This window comes from Euprymna scolopes, chromosome 40 (assembly GCF_053919585.1).
Source record: "Euprymna scolopes isolate OS-2025 chromosome 40, ASM5391958v1, whole genome shotgun sequence".
Taxonomy (NCBI): Eukaryota; Metazoa; Mollusca; class Cephalopoda; order Sepiida; family Sepiolidae; genus Euprymna; species Euprymna scolopes.
The window spans coordinates 45,724,754-45,742,595 of NC_136521.1; the positions used below are offsets into that span (position 1 = coordinate 45,724,754).

At 35.7% G+C, this 17,842-nt stretch overlaps 9 non-coding genes across 9 annotated transcripts; all 9 read left to right on the forward strand.

Annotated features, from left to right (window-relative positions):
- Positions 1–607: 607 nt before the first annotated feature.
- Positions 608–723, forward strand: Trnal-caa (transfer RNA leucine (anticodon CAA)). The gene is made up of 2 exons: positions 608–645; positions 678–723. It is a non-coding gene; the product is annotated as a tRNA-Leu (tRNA).
- A 2,054-nt stretch (positions 724–2,777) lies between these two features.
- Trnal-caa (transfer RNA leucine (anticodon CAA)) lies at positions 2,778–2,893 on the forward strand. Its single transcript has 2 exons — positions 2,778–2,815; positions 2,848–2,893. It is a non-coding gene; the product is annotated as a tRNA-Leu (tRNA).
- Positions 2,894–4,869: 1,976 nt separating this feature from the next.
- On the forward strand, positions 4,870–4,985 carry Trnal-caa (transfer RNA leucine (anticodon CAA)). Its single transcript has 2 exons — positions 4,870–4,907; positions 4,940–4,985. It is a non-coding gene; the product is annotated as a tRNA-Leu (tRNA).
- Positions 4,986–6,993: 2,008 nt separating this feature from the next.
- Trnal-caa (transfer RNA leucine (anticodon CAA)) lies at positions 6,994–7,109 on the forward strand. The gene is made up of 2 exons: positions 6,994–7,031; positions 7,064–7,109. It is a non-coding gene; the product is annotated as a tRNA-Leu (tRNA).
- A 2,053-nt stretch (positions 7,110–9,162) lies between these two features.
- Positions 9,163–9,278, forward strand: Trnal-caa (transfer RNA leucine (anticodon CAA)). Its single transcript has 2 exons — positions 9,163–9,200; positions 9,233–9,278. It is a non-coding gene; the product is annotated as a tRNA-Leu (tRNA).
- Positions 9,279–11,237: 1,959 nt separating this feature from the next.
- Positions 11,238–11,353, forward strand: Trnal-caa (transfer RNA leucine (anticodon CAA)). Its single transcript has 2 exons — positions 11,238–11,275; positions 11,308–11,353. It is a non-coding gene; the product is annotated as a tRNA-Leu (tRNA).
- Positions 11,354–13,329: 1,976 nt separating this feature from the next.
- Positions 13,330–13,445, forward strand: Trnal-caa (transfer RNA leucine (anticodon CAA)). The gene is made up of 2 exons: positions 13,330–13,367; positions 13,400–13,445. It is a non-coding gene; the product is annotated as a tRNA-Leu (tRNA).
- Positions 13,446–15,431: 1,986 nt separating this feature from the next.
- On the forward strand, positions 15,432–15,547 carry Trnal-caa (transfer RNA leucine (anticodon CAA)). The gene is made up of 2 exons: positions 15,432–15,469; positions 15,502–15,547. It is a non-coding gene; the product is annotated as a tRNA-Leu (tRNA).
- A 2,048-nt stretch (positions 15,548–17,595) lies between these two features.
- On the forward strand, positions 17,596–17,711 carry Trnal-caa (transfer RNA leucine (anticodon CAA)). The gene is made up of 2 exons: positions 17,596–17,633; positions 17,666–17,711. It is a non-coding gene; the product is annotated as a tRNA-Leu (tRNA).
- The last annotated feature ends 131 nt before the right edge of the window (positions 17,712–17,842 follow it).

Consider the following 17,842-nt stretch of genomic DNA (forward strand, 5'->3'; position numbering starts at 1 on the left):
GCTGATAAAGTCATATATATTCACTTTTGAAACCACTCCTCATTATTGGGTACAATATAATAATAATCAATAGGGAACTGAATAAATTTTTACTTGGTTTTCACATTAACATTTTCCTTTTTTAAAGTGCGACTTTTGAAGGTATGCTGAAAACAAATATTCCTTTAAATTACGAATTCCAGGTCTGCTAAAGACGAATATTGCATTTAAATTTTCAGAAATAAGCTGTTTTCCGGATATTAAGCAATGTAATTCTTTATGTTATAAGTCGTGGCGTTGTTGTACGCGCAAGCGTGCGCCAATTTACCGAGAATTGGTTCTATATTAAGTGTATTTTACGACCGGGCAACGCCGGGTGTCGTGCTAGTGTGTGTGTGTGTGTGTGTGTGTGTGTGTGTGTGTGTGTGTGTGTGTGTGTGTGTGTGTGTGTGTGTGTGTGTGTGTGTGCGTGCGCGCGCGCGTGTGTGCGTGCGTGCAGAAAATCCTAAGCAAATGTGTCGCCGAGGCTATCATATTGCCACAAGCGTGTTCGTTTTTTTTTTTTCTTCTTTTTTTTTTTTTTAATTACTAACAACATTAAATACTGATACCAACCTCATCCTGGTCTGTCAGGATGGCCGAGCGGTCTAAGGCGCCAGACTCAAGGAATTATATTTCCTTCACCAGAATTATGAGTATTCTGGTCCACGAATGTGGGCGTGGGTTCGAATCCCACTTCTGACAATGTTTTTTTTTTTTTAAATATATATTTTTATTCGACTAGAAAAGTATCTATTATCACATAAAAATATTCTCTTCATTTTTGTTTTGTTTAAATAAATCCAGCAATCCATAATAAAGATGAATGTGTATTTATTTGTATCGCTTTGATTAAGGAGACAATTGTTCTCATCTCGAGTATTATCTGCACAACGTTTCGGTCGATGTAACCTCCGACCTTCCTCGGGTGTAAAAATCGTCATATTTTGACAGGAAAATAATTCATACGTCATCCAAAAAAAAATTCAGAACTGTAATGTGTATTTACTTGTATATAAATAAATATGAATTCATTCCGTCACACAAAAGTCAGCAAAAAAAAAAAAAAAAAAATGCCGGACCAAACCATTTCAAGTGTTTAACTAAAGCGAGAAAGAAAACAGCCGTCTAAAATGAACTTGAGAAAAAACAAACCCTTAGGCATTGCTTTTACAATAGCACCCCCCCCCCACACACAAAAAGCGTGAAAAAAATAAATAAATAAATAAGCAAAGCAACAAATTAATATTACCAAAGACAAGGTAAATTGTTCTCATGCTTTCACGACCTGTAAGTTTCATCTCTATGTTGCAGATGTTGACGGTGTGAGACTCTAAGAAAGCAATCCTGCCATGGACGGTCGTCAGAAGCAGAGATGTGTCATTGACTTCCTGGCAAAGTGCATTGAGAATGTTGGTAACTATGCAGAAAAATAAATTTGGGGGCACAAAAGGTCACTCGTTTTAATGGTACCACTCACGTCTTCATAGCTCTTCAAATTTTTAGGTAAAAATATAGGTTTACGATTGGAACAACTGTCATGCATAATTGTAAACGTATGCTGCATAGCATGTTTAGGTGGTCCATAGGAGTGGCAGACGTTGCAGGTTACAGATGCTTGGCCAAAGGAGGGTGTAGCACAGGGAATTGAGAATATCTCTGGCTGGAATCAGACCACCCAAAAGATATTTTCTTTGTTTGAAAAACTAAGTACCTCATTAAATGAGAAGACCATTGTTTTTTGAGAAAGGCGATGTACCATATTATTTTTTAAAAAATAGCAGGGAGATTCAACGGTGCCTGGGATTGAATTAGGATCAAATAAAACTGATGGATAAATGGATATTAATTTCCAGTTGAACTCTCGAGTAGCCTACCTCTGGGTGGTCGAATTGTGATCACCAACAAAGTCCAGAATAAGTAGTGAAAAGATTTCAAGTCATGGGAAAGAGAGGCGGCCAGAATTCTGCTTCTGAAGGAGGAATAATGGACATTTGAAGATGGGTGAGTGGAGGGCCCAGTTAGTTTTCCTGCGAGATGCTGGCCAGGTGGGTCAGTATAGTTTTTTGAGTAAGTTGAAGTTCTTTGGCTAAAAGACCGTAAGGTGATAGACTAGACTTGGTGTAAATTGTCATGTGTACGGCATTAGCTCAGATGGTAGTAAATAGAGGTAAATGTTTTGGTTTCGTTCTAGTTGATAAAGTCATATATATTCACATTTGAAATCACTGCGCATTATTGGGTACAATATAATAATCAATAGAGAATTGGATAAATTTTTACTTAGTTTGCACATTAACATTTTACTTTACATCACGACTTTTGAATATTTTCAGGTATGCCGAAAACGAATATCGCATTTAAAGTTGCATCAAATAAGTTGTTTTGCGGATATTAAGCAATGTAATTTGAAAGTGGGCGCAAATTTACCGAGAATTGGTTATATATTTAAGTGTATTTTATGACCGGGCAATGCCGGGCGTAATGCTAGTGTGTGTGTGTGTGTGTGTGTGTGTGTGTGTGTGTGTGTGTGTGTGTGTGTTTGCGCGTGTGTGTGTGTGTGTGTGTGTGTGTGTGTGTGTGTGTGTGTGTGCGTGTGTGTGTGTGTGTGTGTGTGCTTGTGTTTACAGAAAATCCTAAGCAAATGTGTCGCCGAAGCTATCATATTGCAAAAAAGCATATTCATTTTTTTTTTTTTACTTTTTCTTTTTTTTAATAGCTAACAATAGTAATTACAGATAATTAGAGAGTTTTTATCTGTCAGGATGGCCGAGCGGTCTAAGGCGCCAGACTCAAGGAATTATAATTCCTTCACCAGAATTAAGAGTATTCTGGTCCACGAATGTGGGCGTGGGTTCGAATCCCACTTCTGACAATGTTTTTTTTTTTTAATTTATATATTTATTCGACTAGAAAAGTAACTATTATCACATAAAAATATTCTCTTCATTTTTGTTTTGTTTAAATAAATCCAGCAATCCATAATAAAGATGAATGTGTATTTATTTGTATCGCTTTGATTAAGGAGACAATTGTTCTCATCTTGAGTGTTATCTGCACAACGTTTCGGTCGATGTAACCTCCGACCTTCCTCGGGTGTAAAAATCGTCATGTTTTGACAGGAAAATAATTCATACCTCATCTAAAAAAATTCAGAACTGTAATGTGTATTTACTTTTATATAAATAACTATAAATTCATTCCGTCACACAAAAGTCAGCAAAACGAAAAAAAAAAAAAGAAAAAAGAAAGAAATCGAAAATTGCCGGACCAAACCATTTCGAGTGTTTGACTAAAACGAAAAAGAAATCTGCCGTTAAAAATGAACTTAAAAAAAACCTTGCGCATTGGTTTTACAATAGCCAAAGAAAAAAAAAAAGCGTAAAATAAAAAAAAACGTGAAAAAAAGAAGAAAATAAGCGAAACAGCAAATGAATATTACGAAAGGCAAGATAAATTATCTTATGCTTTCACGACCTGTAAGTTTCATCTCTATGTTGCAGATGTTGACGGTGTGAGATTCTAAGAAAGCAATCCTGCCATGGACGGTCGTCAGAAGCAGAGATGTGTCATTGACTTCCTAGCAAAAGTGCATTGAGAATGTTGGTAACTATGCAGAAAAATAAATTTTGGGGCAAAAAGGTCACTCGTTTTAATGGTACCACTCACGTCTTCATAGCTCTACAAATTTTTAGTTAAAATATAGGTTTACAATTGGAATAACTGTCACGCATAATTGTAAATGTATGCTGCATAGCATGTTTACGTGGTGCATAGGAGTGGCAGACGTTGCAGGTGACAGATGCTTGGCCAAAGGAGGGGGTCGCACAGACAATTGAGAATACTTCTGGCTGGAGTCAGACCATCCAAAAGATATTTTCTTTGTTCAAAAAATTAACTACCTCATTAAATGAGAAGATCATGCTATCTTGAGAAAAGTGATGTCTCAGATTATTAAAAAAAAAACAAACAAAAAAACTAGTAGGTAGACCCAACGGGGGCCGGGACTGAATTAGGATCAAATAAAACCCCATGAATGGATATTAATTTCTGGTTGAAATCTCAAGTAGTCTATTTCTGGGTGGTCGAATGGTGATCACCAACAAAGTCCAGAATAAGTAGTGACAAGATTTCAAGTAATGGGAAAGATAGGCGGTCAGAATTTTCTTTTTGGAGGAGCAATAATTGACAGTGAAAGCTGGGGGGCGGGGGCAATTTGTTTTCCAGAGGGCTGCTGACAATTTGCAGCATTAATAGTGCTGTAAATTGTCTTGTGTACGGCATTAGCTCGGATGATAGTAAATACTACTAGAGAGGTAAATGTTTTGGTTTCGTTCTAGTTGATAAAGTCATATATACTCACATTTGAAATCACTGCGCATTATTGGGTACAATATAATAATCAATAGAGAATTGGATAAATTTTTACTTAGTTTGCACATTAACATTTTACTTTACATCACGACTTTTGAATATTTTCAGGTATGCCGAAAACGAATATTGCATTTAAAGTTGCATCAAATAAGTTGTTTTGCGGATATTAAGCAATGTAATTTGAAAGTGGGCGCAAATTTACCGAGAATTGGTTATATATTTAAGTGTATTTTATGACCGGGCAATGCCGGGCGTAATGCTAGTGTGTGTGTGTGTGTGTGTGTGTGTGTGTGTGTGTGTGTGTGTGTGTGTGTGTGTGTGTGTGTGTGTTTGTTTGTGTGTACAGAAAATCCTAAGCGAATGTGTCGCCGAAGCTATCATATTGCAAAAAAGCATATTCATTTTTTTTTTTTTACTTTTTTCTTTTTTTTTAATAGCTAACAATAGTAATTACAGATAAATAGAGAGTCTTTATCTGTCAGGATGGCCGAGCGGTCTAAGGCGCCAGACTCAAGGAATTATAATTTCTTCACCAGAATTATGAGTATTCTGGTCCACGAATGTGGGCGTGGGTTCGAATCCCACTTCTGACAATGTTTTTTTTTTTTTTTAATTTATATATTTATTCGACTAGAAAAGTAACTATTATCACATAAAAATATTCTCTTCATTTTTGTTTTGTTTAAATAAATCCAGCAATCCATAATAAAGATGAATGTGTATTTATTTGTATCGCTTTGATTAAGGAGACAATTGTTCTCATCTTGAGTGTTATCTGCACAACGTTTCGGTCGATGTAACCTCCGACCTTCCTCGGGTGTAAAAATCGTCATGTTTTGACAGGAAAATAATTCATACCTCATCTAAAAAAATTCAGAACTGTAATGTGTATTTACTTTTATATAAATAACTATAAATTCATTCCGTCACACAAAAGTCAGCAAAACGAAAAAAAAAAAAAGAAAAAAGAAAGAAATCGAAAATTGCCGGACCAAACCATTTCGAGTGTTTGACTAAAACGAAAAAGAAATCTGCCGTTAAAAATGAACTTAAAAAAAACCTTGCGCATTGGTTTTACAATAGCCAAAGAAAAAAAAAAGCGTAAAATAAAAAAAACGTGAAAAAAAGAAGAAAATAAGCGAAACAGCAAATGAATATTACGAAAGGCAAGATAAATTATCTTATGCTTTCACGACCTGTAAGTTTCATCTCTATGTTGCAGATGTTGACGGTGTGAGATTCTAAGAAAGCAATCCTGCCATGGACGGTCGTCAGAAGCAGAGATGTGTCATTGACTTCCTAGCAAAAGTGCATTGAGAATGTTGGTAACTATGCAGAAAAATAAATTTTGGGGCAAAAAGGTCACTCGTTTTAATGGTACCACTCACGTCTTCATAGCTCTACAAATTTTTAGTTAAAATATAGGTTTACGATTGGAATAACTGTCACGCATAATTGTAAATGTATGCTGCATAGCATGTTTACGTGGTGCATAGGAGTGGCAGACGTTGCAGGTGACAGATGCTTGGCCAAAGGAGGGGGTCGCACAGACAATTGAGAATACTTCTGGCTGGAGTCAGACCATCCAAAAGATATTTTCTTTGTTCAAAAAATTAACTACCTCATTAAATGAGAAGATCATGCTATCTTGAGAAAAGTGATGTCTCAGATTATTAAAAAAAAAAACAAACAAAAAAACTAGTAGGTAGACCCAACGGGGGCCGGGACTGAATTAGGATCAAATAAAACCCCATGAATGGATATTAATTTCTGGTTGAAATCTCAAGTAGTCTATTTCTGGGTGGTCGAATGGTGATCACCAACAAAGTCCAGAATAAGTAGTGACAAGATTTCAAGTAATGGGAAAGATAGGCGGTCAGAATTTTCTTTTTGGAGGAGCAATAATTGACAGTGAAAGCTGGGGGGCGGGGGCAATTTGTTTTCCAGAGGGCTGCTGACAATTTGCAGCATTAATAGTGCTGTAAATTGTCTTGTGTACGGCATTAGCTCGGATGATAGTAAATACTACTAGAGAGGTAAATGTTTTGGTTTCGTTCTAGTTGATAAAGTCATATATACTCACATTTGAAATCACTGTGCATTATTGGGTACAATATAATAATCAATAGAGAATTGGATAAATTTTTACTTAGTTTGCACATTAACATTTTACTTTACATCACGACTTTTGAATATTTTCAGGTATGCCGAAAACGAATATTGCATTTAAAGTTGCATCAAATAAGTTGTTTTGCGGATATTAAGCAATGTAATTTGAAAGTGGGCGCAAATTTACCGAGAATTGGTTATATATTTAAGTGTATTTTATGACCGGACAATGCCGGGCGTAATGCTAGTGTGTGTGTGTGTGTGTGTGTGTGTGTGTGTGTGTGTGTGTGTGTGTGTGTGTGTGTGTGTGTGTGTGTGTGTGTGTGTGTGTGTGTGTGTGTGTGTTTGTTTGTGTGTACAGAAAATCCTAAGCGAATGTGTCGCCGAAGCTATCATATTGCAAAAAAGCATATTCATTTTTATTTTTTTACTTTTTTCTTTTTTTTTAATAGCTAACAATAGTAATTACAGATAAATAGAGAGTTTTTATCTGTCAGGATGGCCGAGCGGTCTAAGGCGCCAGACTCAAGGAATTATAATTTCTTCACCAGAATTATGAGTATTCTGGTCCACGAATGTGAGCGTGGGTTCGAATCCCACTTCTGACAATGTTTTTTTTTTTTTTTAATTTATATATTTATTCGACTAGAAAAGTATCTATTATCACATAAAAATATTCTCTTCATTTTTGTTTTGTTTAAATAAATCCAGCAATCCATAATAAAGATGAATGTGTATTTATTTGTATCGCTTTGATTAAGGAGACAATTGTTCTCATCTCGAGTATTATCTGCACAACGTTTCGGTCGATGTAACCTCCGACCTTCCTCGGGTGTAAAAATCGTCATATTTTGACAGGAAAATAATTCATACGTCATCCAAAAAAAAATTCAGAACTGTAATGTGTATTTACTTGTATATAAATAAATATGAATTCATTCCGTCACACAAAAGTCAGCAAAAAAAAAAAAAAAAAAATGCCGGACCAAACCATTTCAAGTGTTTAACTAAAGCGAGAAAGAAAACAGCCGTCTAAAATGAACTTGAGAAAAAACAAACCCTTAGGCATTGCTTTTACAATAGCACCCCCCCCCCACACACAAAAAGCGTGAAAAAAATAAATAAATAAATAAGCAAAGCAACAAATTAATATTACCAAAGACAAGGTAAATTGTTCTCATGCTTTCACGACCTGTAAGTTTCATCTCTATGTTGCAGATGTTGACGGTGTGAGACTCTAAGAAAGCAATCCTGCCATGGACGGTCGTCAGAAGCAGAGATGTGTCATTGACTTCCTGGCAAAGTGCATTGAGAATGTTGGTAACTATGCAGAAAAATAAATTTGGGGGCACAAAAGGTCACTCGTTTTAATGGTACCACTCACGTCTTCATAGCTCTTCAAATTTTTAGGTAAAAATATAGGTTTACGATTGGAACAACTGTCATGCATAATTGTAAACGTATGCTGCATAGCATGTTTAGGTGGTCCATAGGAGTGGCAGACGTTGCAGGTTACAGATGCTTGGCCAAAGGAGGGTGTAGCACAGGGAATTGAGAATATCTCTGGCTGGAATCAGACCACCCAAAAGATATTTTCTTTGTTTGAAAAACTAAGTACCTCATTAAATGAGAAGACCATTGTTTTTTGAGAAAGGCGATGTACCATATTATTTTTTAAAAAATAGCAGGGAGATTCAACGGTGCCTGGGATTGAATTAGGATCAAATAAAACTGATGGATAAATGGATATTAATTTCCAGTTGAACTCTCGAGTAGCCTACCTCTGGGTGGTCGAATTGTGATCACCAACAAAGTCCAGAATAAGTAGTGAAAAGATTTCAAGTCATGGGAAAGAGAGGCGGCCAGAATTCTGCTTCTGAAGGAGGAATAATGGACATTTGAAGATGGGTGAGTGGAGGGCCCAGTTAGTTTTCCTGCGAGATGCTGGCCAGGTGGGTCAGTATAGTTTTTTGAGTAAGTTGAAGTTCTTTGGCTAAAAGACCGTAAGGTGATAGACTAGACTTGGTGTAAATTGTCATGTGTACGGCATTAGCTCAGATGGTAGTAAATAGAGGTAAATGTTTTGGTTTCGTTCTAGTTGATAAAGTCATATATATTCACATTTGAAATCACTGCGCATTATTGGGTACAATATAATAATCAATAGAGAATTGGATAAATTTTTACTTAGTTTGCACATTAACATTTTACTTTACATCACGACTTTTGAATATTTTCAGGTATGCCGAAAACGAATATCGCATTTAAAGTTGCATCAAATAAGTTGTTTTGCGGATATTAAGCAATGTAATTTGAAAGTGGGCGCAAATTTACCGAGAATTGGTTATATATTTAAGTGTATTTTATGACCGGGCAATGCCGGGCGTAATGCTAGTGTGTGTGTGTGTGTGTGTGTGTGTGTGTGTGTGTGTGTGTGTGTGTGTTTGCGCGTGTGTGTGTGTGTGTGTGTGTGTGTGTGTGTGTGTGTGTGTGTGTGCGTGTGTGTGTGTGTGTGTGTGCTTGTGTTTACAGAAAATCCTAAGCAAATGTGTCGCCGAAGCTATCATATTGCAAAAAAGCATATTCATTTTTTTTTTTTTACTTTTTCTTTTTTTTAATAGCTAACAATAGTAATTACAGATAATTAGAGAGTTTTTATCTGTCAGGATGGCCGAGCGGTCTAAGGCGCCAGACTCAAGGAATTATAATTCCTTCACCAGAATTAAGAGTATTCTGGTCCACGAATGTGGGCGTGGGTTCGAATCCCACTTCTGACAATGTTTTTTTTTTTTAATTTATATATTTATTCGACTAGAAAAGTAACTATTATCACATAAAAATATTCTCTTCATTTTTGTTTTGTTTAAATAAATCCAGCAATCCATAATAAAGATGAATGTGTATTTATTTGTATCGCTTTGATTAAGGAGACAATTGTTCTCATCTTGAGTGTTATCTGCACAACGTTTCGGTCGATGTAACCTCCGACCTTCCTCGGGTGTAAAAATCGTCATGTTTTGACAGGAAAATAATTCATACCTCATCTAAAAAAATTCAGAACTGTAATGTGTATTTACTTTTATATAAATAACTATAAATTCATTCCGTCACACAAAAGTCAGCAAAACGAAAAAAAAAAAAAGAAAAAAGAAAGAAATCGAAAATTGCCGGACCAAACCATTTCGAGTGTTTGACTAAAACGAAAAAGAAATCTGCCGTTAAAAATGAACTTAAAAAAAACCTTGCGCATTGGTTTTACAATAGCCAAAGAAAAAAAAAAAGCGTAAAATAAAAAAAACGTGAAAAAAAGAAGAAAATAAGCGAAACAGCAAATGAATATTACGAAAGGCAAGATAAATTATCTTATGCTTTCACGACCTGTAAGTTTCATCTCTATGTTGCAGATGTTGACGGTGTGAGATTCTAAGAAAGCAATCCTGCCATGGACGGTCGTCAGAAGCAGAGATGTGTCATTGACTTCCTAGCAAAAGTGCATTGAGAATGTTGGTAACTATGCAGAAAAATAAATTTTGGGGCAAAAAGGTCACTCGTTTTAATGGTACCACTCACGTCTTCATAGCTCTACAAATTTTTAGTTAAAATATAGGTTTACAATTGGAATAACTGTCACGCATAATTGTAAATGTATGCTGCATAGCATGTTTACGTGGTGCATAGGAGTGGCAGACGTTGCAGGTGACAGATGCTTGGCCAAAGGAGGGGGTCGCACAGACAATTGAGAATACTTCTGGCTGGAGTCAGACCATCCAAAAGATATTTTCTTTGTTCAAAAAATTAACTACCTCATTAAATGAGAAGATCATGCTATCTTGAGAAAAGTGATGTCTCAGATTATTAAAAAAAAAACAAACAAAAAAACTAGTAGGTAGACCCAACGGGGGCCGGGACTGAATTAGGATCAAATAAAACCCCATGAATGGATATTAATTTCTGGTTGAAATCTCAAGTAGTCTATTTCTGGGTGGTCGAATGGTGATCACCAACAAAGTCCAGAATAAGTAGTGACAAGATTTCAAGTAATGGGAAAGATAGGCGGTCAGAATTTTCTTTTTGGAGGAGCAATAATTGACAGTGAAAGCTGGGGGGCGGGGGCAATTTGTTTTCCAGAGGGCTGCTGACAATTTGCAGCATTAATAGTGCTGTAAATTGTCTTGTGTACGGCATTAGCTCGGATGATAGTAAATACTACTAGAGAGGTAAATGTTTTGGTTTCGTTCTAGTTGATAAAGTCATATATACTCACATTTGAAATCACTGCGCATTATTGGGTACAATATAATAATCAATAGAGAATTGGATAAATTTTTACTTAGTTTGCACATTAACATTTTACTTTACATCACGACTTTTGAATATTTTCAGGTATGCCGAAAACGAATATTGCATTTAAAGTTGCATCAAATAAGTTGTTTTGCGGATATTAAGCAATGTAATTTGAAAGTGGGCGCAAATTTACCGAGAATTGGTTATATATTTAAGTGTATTTTATGACCGGGCAATGCCGGGCGTAATGCTAGTGTGTGTGTGTGTGTGTGTGTGTGTGTGTGTGTGTGTGTGTGTGTGTGTGTTTGTTTGTGTGTACAGAAAATCCTAAGCGAATGTGTCGCCGAAGCTATCATATTGCAAAAAAGCATATTCATTTTTTTTTTTTTACTTTTTTCTTTTTTTTTAATAGCTAACAATAGTAATTACAGATAAATAGAGAGTTTTTATCTGTCAGGATGGCCGAGCGGTCTAAGGCGCCAGACTCAAGGAATTATAATTTCTTCACCAGAATTATGAGTATTCTGGTCCACGAATGTGGGCGTGGGTTCGAATCCCACTTCTGACAATGTTTTTTTTTTTTTTAATTTATATATTTATTCGACTAGAAAAGTAACTATTATCACATAAAAATATTCTCTTCATTTTTGTTTTGTTTAAATAAATCCAGCAATCCATAATAAAGATGAATGTGTATTTATTTGTATCGCTTTGATTAAGGAGACAATTGTTCTCATCTTGAGTGTTATCTGCACAACGTTTCGGTCGATGTAACCTCCGACCTTCCTCGGGTGTAAAAATCGTCATGTTTTGACAGGAAAATAATTCATACCTCATCTAAAAAAATTCAGAACTGTAATGTGTATTTACTTTTATATAAATAACTATAAATTCATTCCGTCACACAAAAGTCAGCAAAACGAAAAAAAAAAAAAGAAAAAAGAAAGAAATCGAAAATTGCCGGACCAAACCATTTCGAGTGTTTGACTAAAACGAAAAAGAAATCTGCCGTTAAAAATGAACTTAAAAAAAACCTTGCGCATTGGTTTTACAATAGCCAAAGAAAAAAAAAAGCGTAAAATAAAAAAAACGTGAAAAAAAGAAGAAAATAAGCGAAACAGCAAATGAATATTACGAAAGGCAAGATAAATTATCTTATGCTTTCACGACCTGTAAGTTTCATCTCTATGTTGCAGATGTTGACGGTGTGAGATTCTAAGAAAGCAATCCTGCCATGGACGGTCGTCAGAAGCAGAGATGTGTCATTGACTTCCTAGCAAAAGTGCATTGAGAATGTTGGTAACTATGCAGAAAAATAAATTTTGGGGCAAAAAGGTCACTCGTTTTAATGGTACCACTCACGTCTTCATAGCTCTACAAATTTTTAGTTAAAATATAGGTTTACGATTGGAATAACTGTCACGCATAATTGTAAATGTATGCTGCATAGCATGTTTACGTGGTGCATAGGAGTGGCAGACGTTGCAGGTGACAGATGCTTGGCCAAAGGAGGGGGTCGCACAGACAATTGAGAATACTTCTGGCTGGAGTCAGACCATCCAAAAGATATTTTCTTTGTTCAAAAAATTAACTACCTCATTAAATGAGAAGATCATGCTATCTTGAGAAAAGTGATGTCTCAGATTATTAAAAAAAAAACAAACAAAAAAACTAGTAGGTAGACCCAACGGGGGCCGGGACTGAATTAGGATCAAATAAAACCCCATGAATGGATATTAATTTCTGGTTGAAATCTCAAGTAGTCTATTTCTGGGTGGTCGAATGGTGATCACCAACAAAGTCCAGAATAAGTAGTGACAAGATTTCAAGTAATGGGAAAGATAGGCGGTCAGAATTTTCTTTTTGGAGGAGCAATAATTGACAGTGAAAGCTGGGGGGCGGGGGCAATTTGTTTTCCAGAGGGCTGCTGACAATTTGCAGCATTAATAGTGCTGTAAATTGTCTTGTGTACGGCATTAGCTCGGATGATAGTAAATACTACTAGAGAGGTAAATGTTTTGGTTTCGTTCTAGTTGATAAAGTCATATATACTCACATTTGAAATCACTGCGCATTATTGGGTACAATATAATAATCAATAGAGAATTGGATAAATTTTTACTTAGTTTGCACATTAACATTTTACTTTACATCACGACTTTTGAATATTTTCAGGTATGCCGAAAACGAATATTGCATTTAAAGTTGCATCAAATAAGTTGTTTTGCGGATATTAAGCAATGTAATTTGAAAGTGGGCGCAAATTTACCGAGAATTGGTTATATATTTAAGTGTATTTTATGACCGGGCAATGCCGGGCGTAATGCTAGTGTGTGTGTGTGTGTGTGTGTGTGTGTGTGTGTGTGTGTGTGTGTGTGTGTGTGTGTGTGTGTGTGTTTGTTTGTGTGTACAGAAAATCCTAAGCGAATGTGTCGCCGAAGCTATCATATTGCAAAAAAGCATATTCATTTTTTTTTTTTTACTTTTTTCTTTTTTTTTAATAGCTAACAATAGTAATTACAGATAAATAGAGAGTTTTTATCTGTCAGGATGGCCGAGCGGTCTAAGGCGCCAGACTCAAGGAATTATAATTTCTTCACCAGAATTATGAGTATTCTGGTCCACGAATGTGGGCGTGGGTTCGAATCCCACTTCTGACAATGTTTTTTTTTTTTTTAATTTATATATTTATTCGACTAGAAAAGTAACTATTATCACATAAAAATATTCTCTTCATTTTTGTTTTGTTTAAATAAATCCAGCAATCCATAATAAAGATGAATGTGTATTTATTTGTATCGCTTTGATTAAGGAGACAATTGTTCTCATCTTGAGTGTTATCTGCACAACGTTTCGGTCGATGTAACCTCCGACCTTCCTCGGGTGTAAAAATCGTCATGTTTTGACAGGAAAATAATTCATACCTCATCTAAAAAAATTCAGAACTGTAATGTGTATTTACTTTTATATAAATAACTATAAATTCATTCCGTCACACAAAAGTCAGCAAAACGAAAAAAAAAAAAAGAAAAAAGAAAGAAATCGAAAATTGCCGGACCAAACCATTTCGAGTGTTTGACTAAAACGAAAAAGAAATCTGCCGTTAAAAATGAACTTAAAAAAAACCTTGCGCATTGGTTTTACAATAGCCAAAGAAAAAAAAAAGCGTAAAATAAAAAAAACGTGAAAAAAAGAAGAAAATAAGCGAAACAGCAAATGAATATTACGAAAGGCAAGATAAATTATCTTATGCTTTCACGACCTGTAAGTTTCATCTCTATGTTGCAGATGTTGACGGTGTGAGATTCTAAGAAAGCAATCCTGCCATGGACGGTCGTCAGAAGCAGAGATGTGTCATTGACTTCCTAGCAAAAGTGCATTGAGAATGTTGGTAACTATGCAGAAAAATAAATTTTGGGGCAAAAAGGTCACTCGTTTTAATGGTACCACTCACGTCTTCATAGCTCTACAAATTTTTAGTTAAAATATAGGTTTACGATTGGAATAACTGTCACGCATAATTGTAAATGTATGCTGCATAGCATGTTTACGTGGTGCATAGGAGTGGCAGACGTTGCAGGTGACAGATGCTTGGCCAAAGGAGGGGGTCGCACAGACAATTGAGAATACTTCTGGCTGGAGTCAGACCATCCAAAAGATATTTTCTTTGTTCAAAAAATTAACTACCTCATTAAATGAGAAGATCATGCTATCTTGAGAAAAGTGATGTCTCAGATTATTAAAAAAAAAACAAACAAAAAAACTAGTAGGTAGACCCAACGGGGGCCGGGACTGAATTAGGATAAAATAAAACCCCATGAATGGATATTAATTTCTGGTTGAAATCTCAAGTAGTCTATTTCTGGGTGGTCGAATGGTGATCACCAACAAAGTCCAGAATAAGTAGTGACAAGATTTCAAGTAATGGGAAAGATAGGCGGTCAGAATTTTCTTTTTGGAGGAGCAATAATTGACAGTGAAAGCTGGGGGGCGGGGGCAATTTGTTTTCCAGAGGGCTGCTGACAATTTGCAGCATTAATAGTGCTGTAAATTGTCTTGTGTACGGCATTAGCTCGGATGATAGTAAATACTACTAGAGAGGTAAATGTTTTGGTTTCGTTCTAGTTGATAAAGTCATATATACTCACATTTGAAATCACTGCGCATTATTGGGTACAATATAATAATCAATAGAGAATTGGATAAATTTTTACTTAGTTTGCACATTAACATTTTACTTTACATCACGACTTTTGAATATTTTCAGGTATGCCGAAAACGAATATTGCATTTAAAGTTGCATCAAATAAGTTGTTTTGCGGATATTAAGCAATGTAATTTGAAAGTGGGCGCAAATTTACCGAGAATTGGTTATATATTTAAGTGTATTTTATGACCGGGCAATGCCGGGCGTAATGCTAGTGTGTGTGTGTGTGTGTGTGTGTGTGTGTGTGTGTGTGTGTGTGTGTGTGTGTGTGTGTGTGTGTGTGTGTGTGTTTTTGTTTGTGTGTACAGAAAATCCTAAGCGAATGTGTCGCCGAAGCTATCATATTGCAAAAAAGCATATTCATTTTTTTTTTTTTACTTTTTTCTTTTTTTTTAATAGCTAACAATAGTAATTACAGATAAATAGAGAGTTTTTATCTGTCAGGATGGCCGAGCGGTCTAAGGCGCCAGACTCAAGGAATTATAATTTCTTCACCAGAATTATGAGTATTCTGGTCCACGAATGTGGGCGTGGGTTCGAATCCCACTTCTGACAATGTTTTTTTTTTTTTTAATTTATATATTTATTCGACTAGAAAAGTAACTATTATCACATAAAAATATTCTCTTCATTTTTGTTTTGTTTAAATAAATCCAGCAATCCATAATAAAGATGAATGTGTATTTATTTGTATCGCTTTGATTAAGGAGACAATTGTTCTCATCTCGAGTATTATCTGCACAACGTTTCGGTCGATGTAACCTCCGACCTTCCTCGGGTGTAAAAATCGTCATATTTTGACAGGAAAATAATTCATACGTCATCCAAAAAAAAATTCAGAACTGTAATGTGTATTTACTTGTATATAAATAAATATGAATTCATTCCGTCACACAAAAGTCAGCAAAAAAAAAAAAAAAAAAAATGCCGGACCAAACCATTTCAAGTGTTTAACTAAAGCGAGAAAGAAAACAGCCGTCTAAAATGAACTTGAGAAAAAACAAACCCTTAGGCATTGCTTTTACAATAGCACCCCCCCACACACACACAAAAAGCGTGAAAAAAATAAATAAATAAATAAGCAAAGCAACAAATTAATATTACCAAAGACAAGGTAAATTGTTCTCATGCTTTCACGACCTGTAAGTTTCATCTCTATGTTGCAGATGTTGACGGTGTGAGACTCTAAGAAAGCAATCCTGCCATGGACGGTCGTCAGAAGCAGAGATGTGTCATTGACTTCCTGGCAAAGTGCATTGAGAATGTTGGTAACTATGCAGAAAAATAAATTTGGGGGCACAAAAGGTCACTCGTTTTAATGGTACCACTCACGTCTTCATAGCTCTTCAAATTTTTAGGTAAAAATATAGGTTTACGATTGGAACAACTGTCATGCATAATTGTAAACGTATGCTGCATAGCATGTTTAGGTGGTCCATAGGAGTGGCAGACGTTGCAGGTTACAGATGCTTGGCCAAAGGAGGGTGTAGCACAGGGAATTGAGAATATCTCTGGCTGGAATCAGACCACCCAAAAGATATTTTCTTTGTTTGAAAAACTAAGTACCTCATTAAATGAGAAGACCATTGTTTTTTGAGAAAGGCGATGTACCATATTATTTTTTAAAAAATAGCAGGGAGATTCAACGGTGCCTGGGATTGAATTAGGATCAAATAAAACTGATGGATAAATGGATATTAATTTCCAGTTGAACTCTCGAGTAGCCTACCTCTGGGTGGTCGAATTGTGATCACCAACAAAGTCCAGAATAAGTAGTGAAAAGATTTCAAGTCATGGGAAAGAGAGGCGGCCAGAATTCTGCTTCTGAAGGAGGAATAATGGACATTTGAAGATGGGTGAGTGGAGGGCCCAGTTAGTTTTCCTGCGAGATGCTGGCCAGGTGGGTCAGTATAGTTTTTTGAGTAAGTTGAAGTTCTTTGGCTAAAAGACCGTAAGGTGATAGACTAGACTTGGTGTAAATTGTCATGTGTACGGCATTAGCTCAGATGGTAGTAAATAGAGGTAAATGTTTTGGTTTCGTTCTAGTTGATAAAGTCATATATATTCACATTTGAAATCACTGCGCATTATTGGGTACAATATAATAATCAATAGAGAATTGGATAAATTTTTACTTAGTTTGCACATTAACATTTTACTTTACATCACGACTTTTGAATATTTTCAGGTATGCCGAAAACGAATATCGCATTTAAAGTTGCATCAAATAAGTTGTTTTGCGGATATTAAGCAATGTAATTTGAAAGTGGGCGCAAATTTACCGAGAATTGGTTATATATTTAAGTGTATTTTATGACCGGGCAATGCCGGGCGTAATGCTAGTGTGTGTGTGTGTGTGTGTGTGTGTGTGTGTGTGTGTGTGTGTGTGTGTGTGTGTGTTTGCGCGCGCGCGCGCGCGCGCGTGTGTGTGTGTGTGTGTGTGTGTGTGTGTGTGTGTGTGCTTGTGTTTACAGAAAATCCTAAGCAAATGTGTCGCCGAAGCTATCATATTGCAAAAAAGCATATTCATTTTTTTTTTTTTACTTTTTCTTTTTTTTAATAGCTAACAATAGTAATTACAGATAATTAGAGAGTTTTTATCTGTCAGGATGGCCGAGCGGTCTAAGGCGCCAGACTCAAGGAATTATAATTCCTTCACCAGAATTAAGAGTATTCTGGTCCACGAATGTGGGCGTGGGTTCGAATCCCACTTCTGACAATGTTTTTTTTTTTTTAATTTATATATTTATTCGACTAGAAAAGTAACTATTATCACATAAAAATATTCTCTTCATTTTTGTTTTGTTTAAATAAATCCAGCAATCCATAATAAAGATGAATGTGTATTTA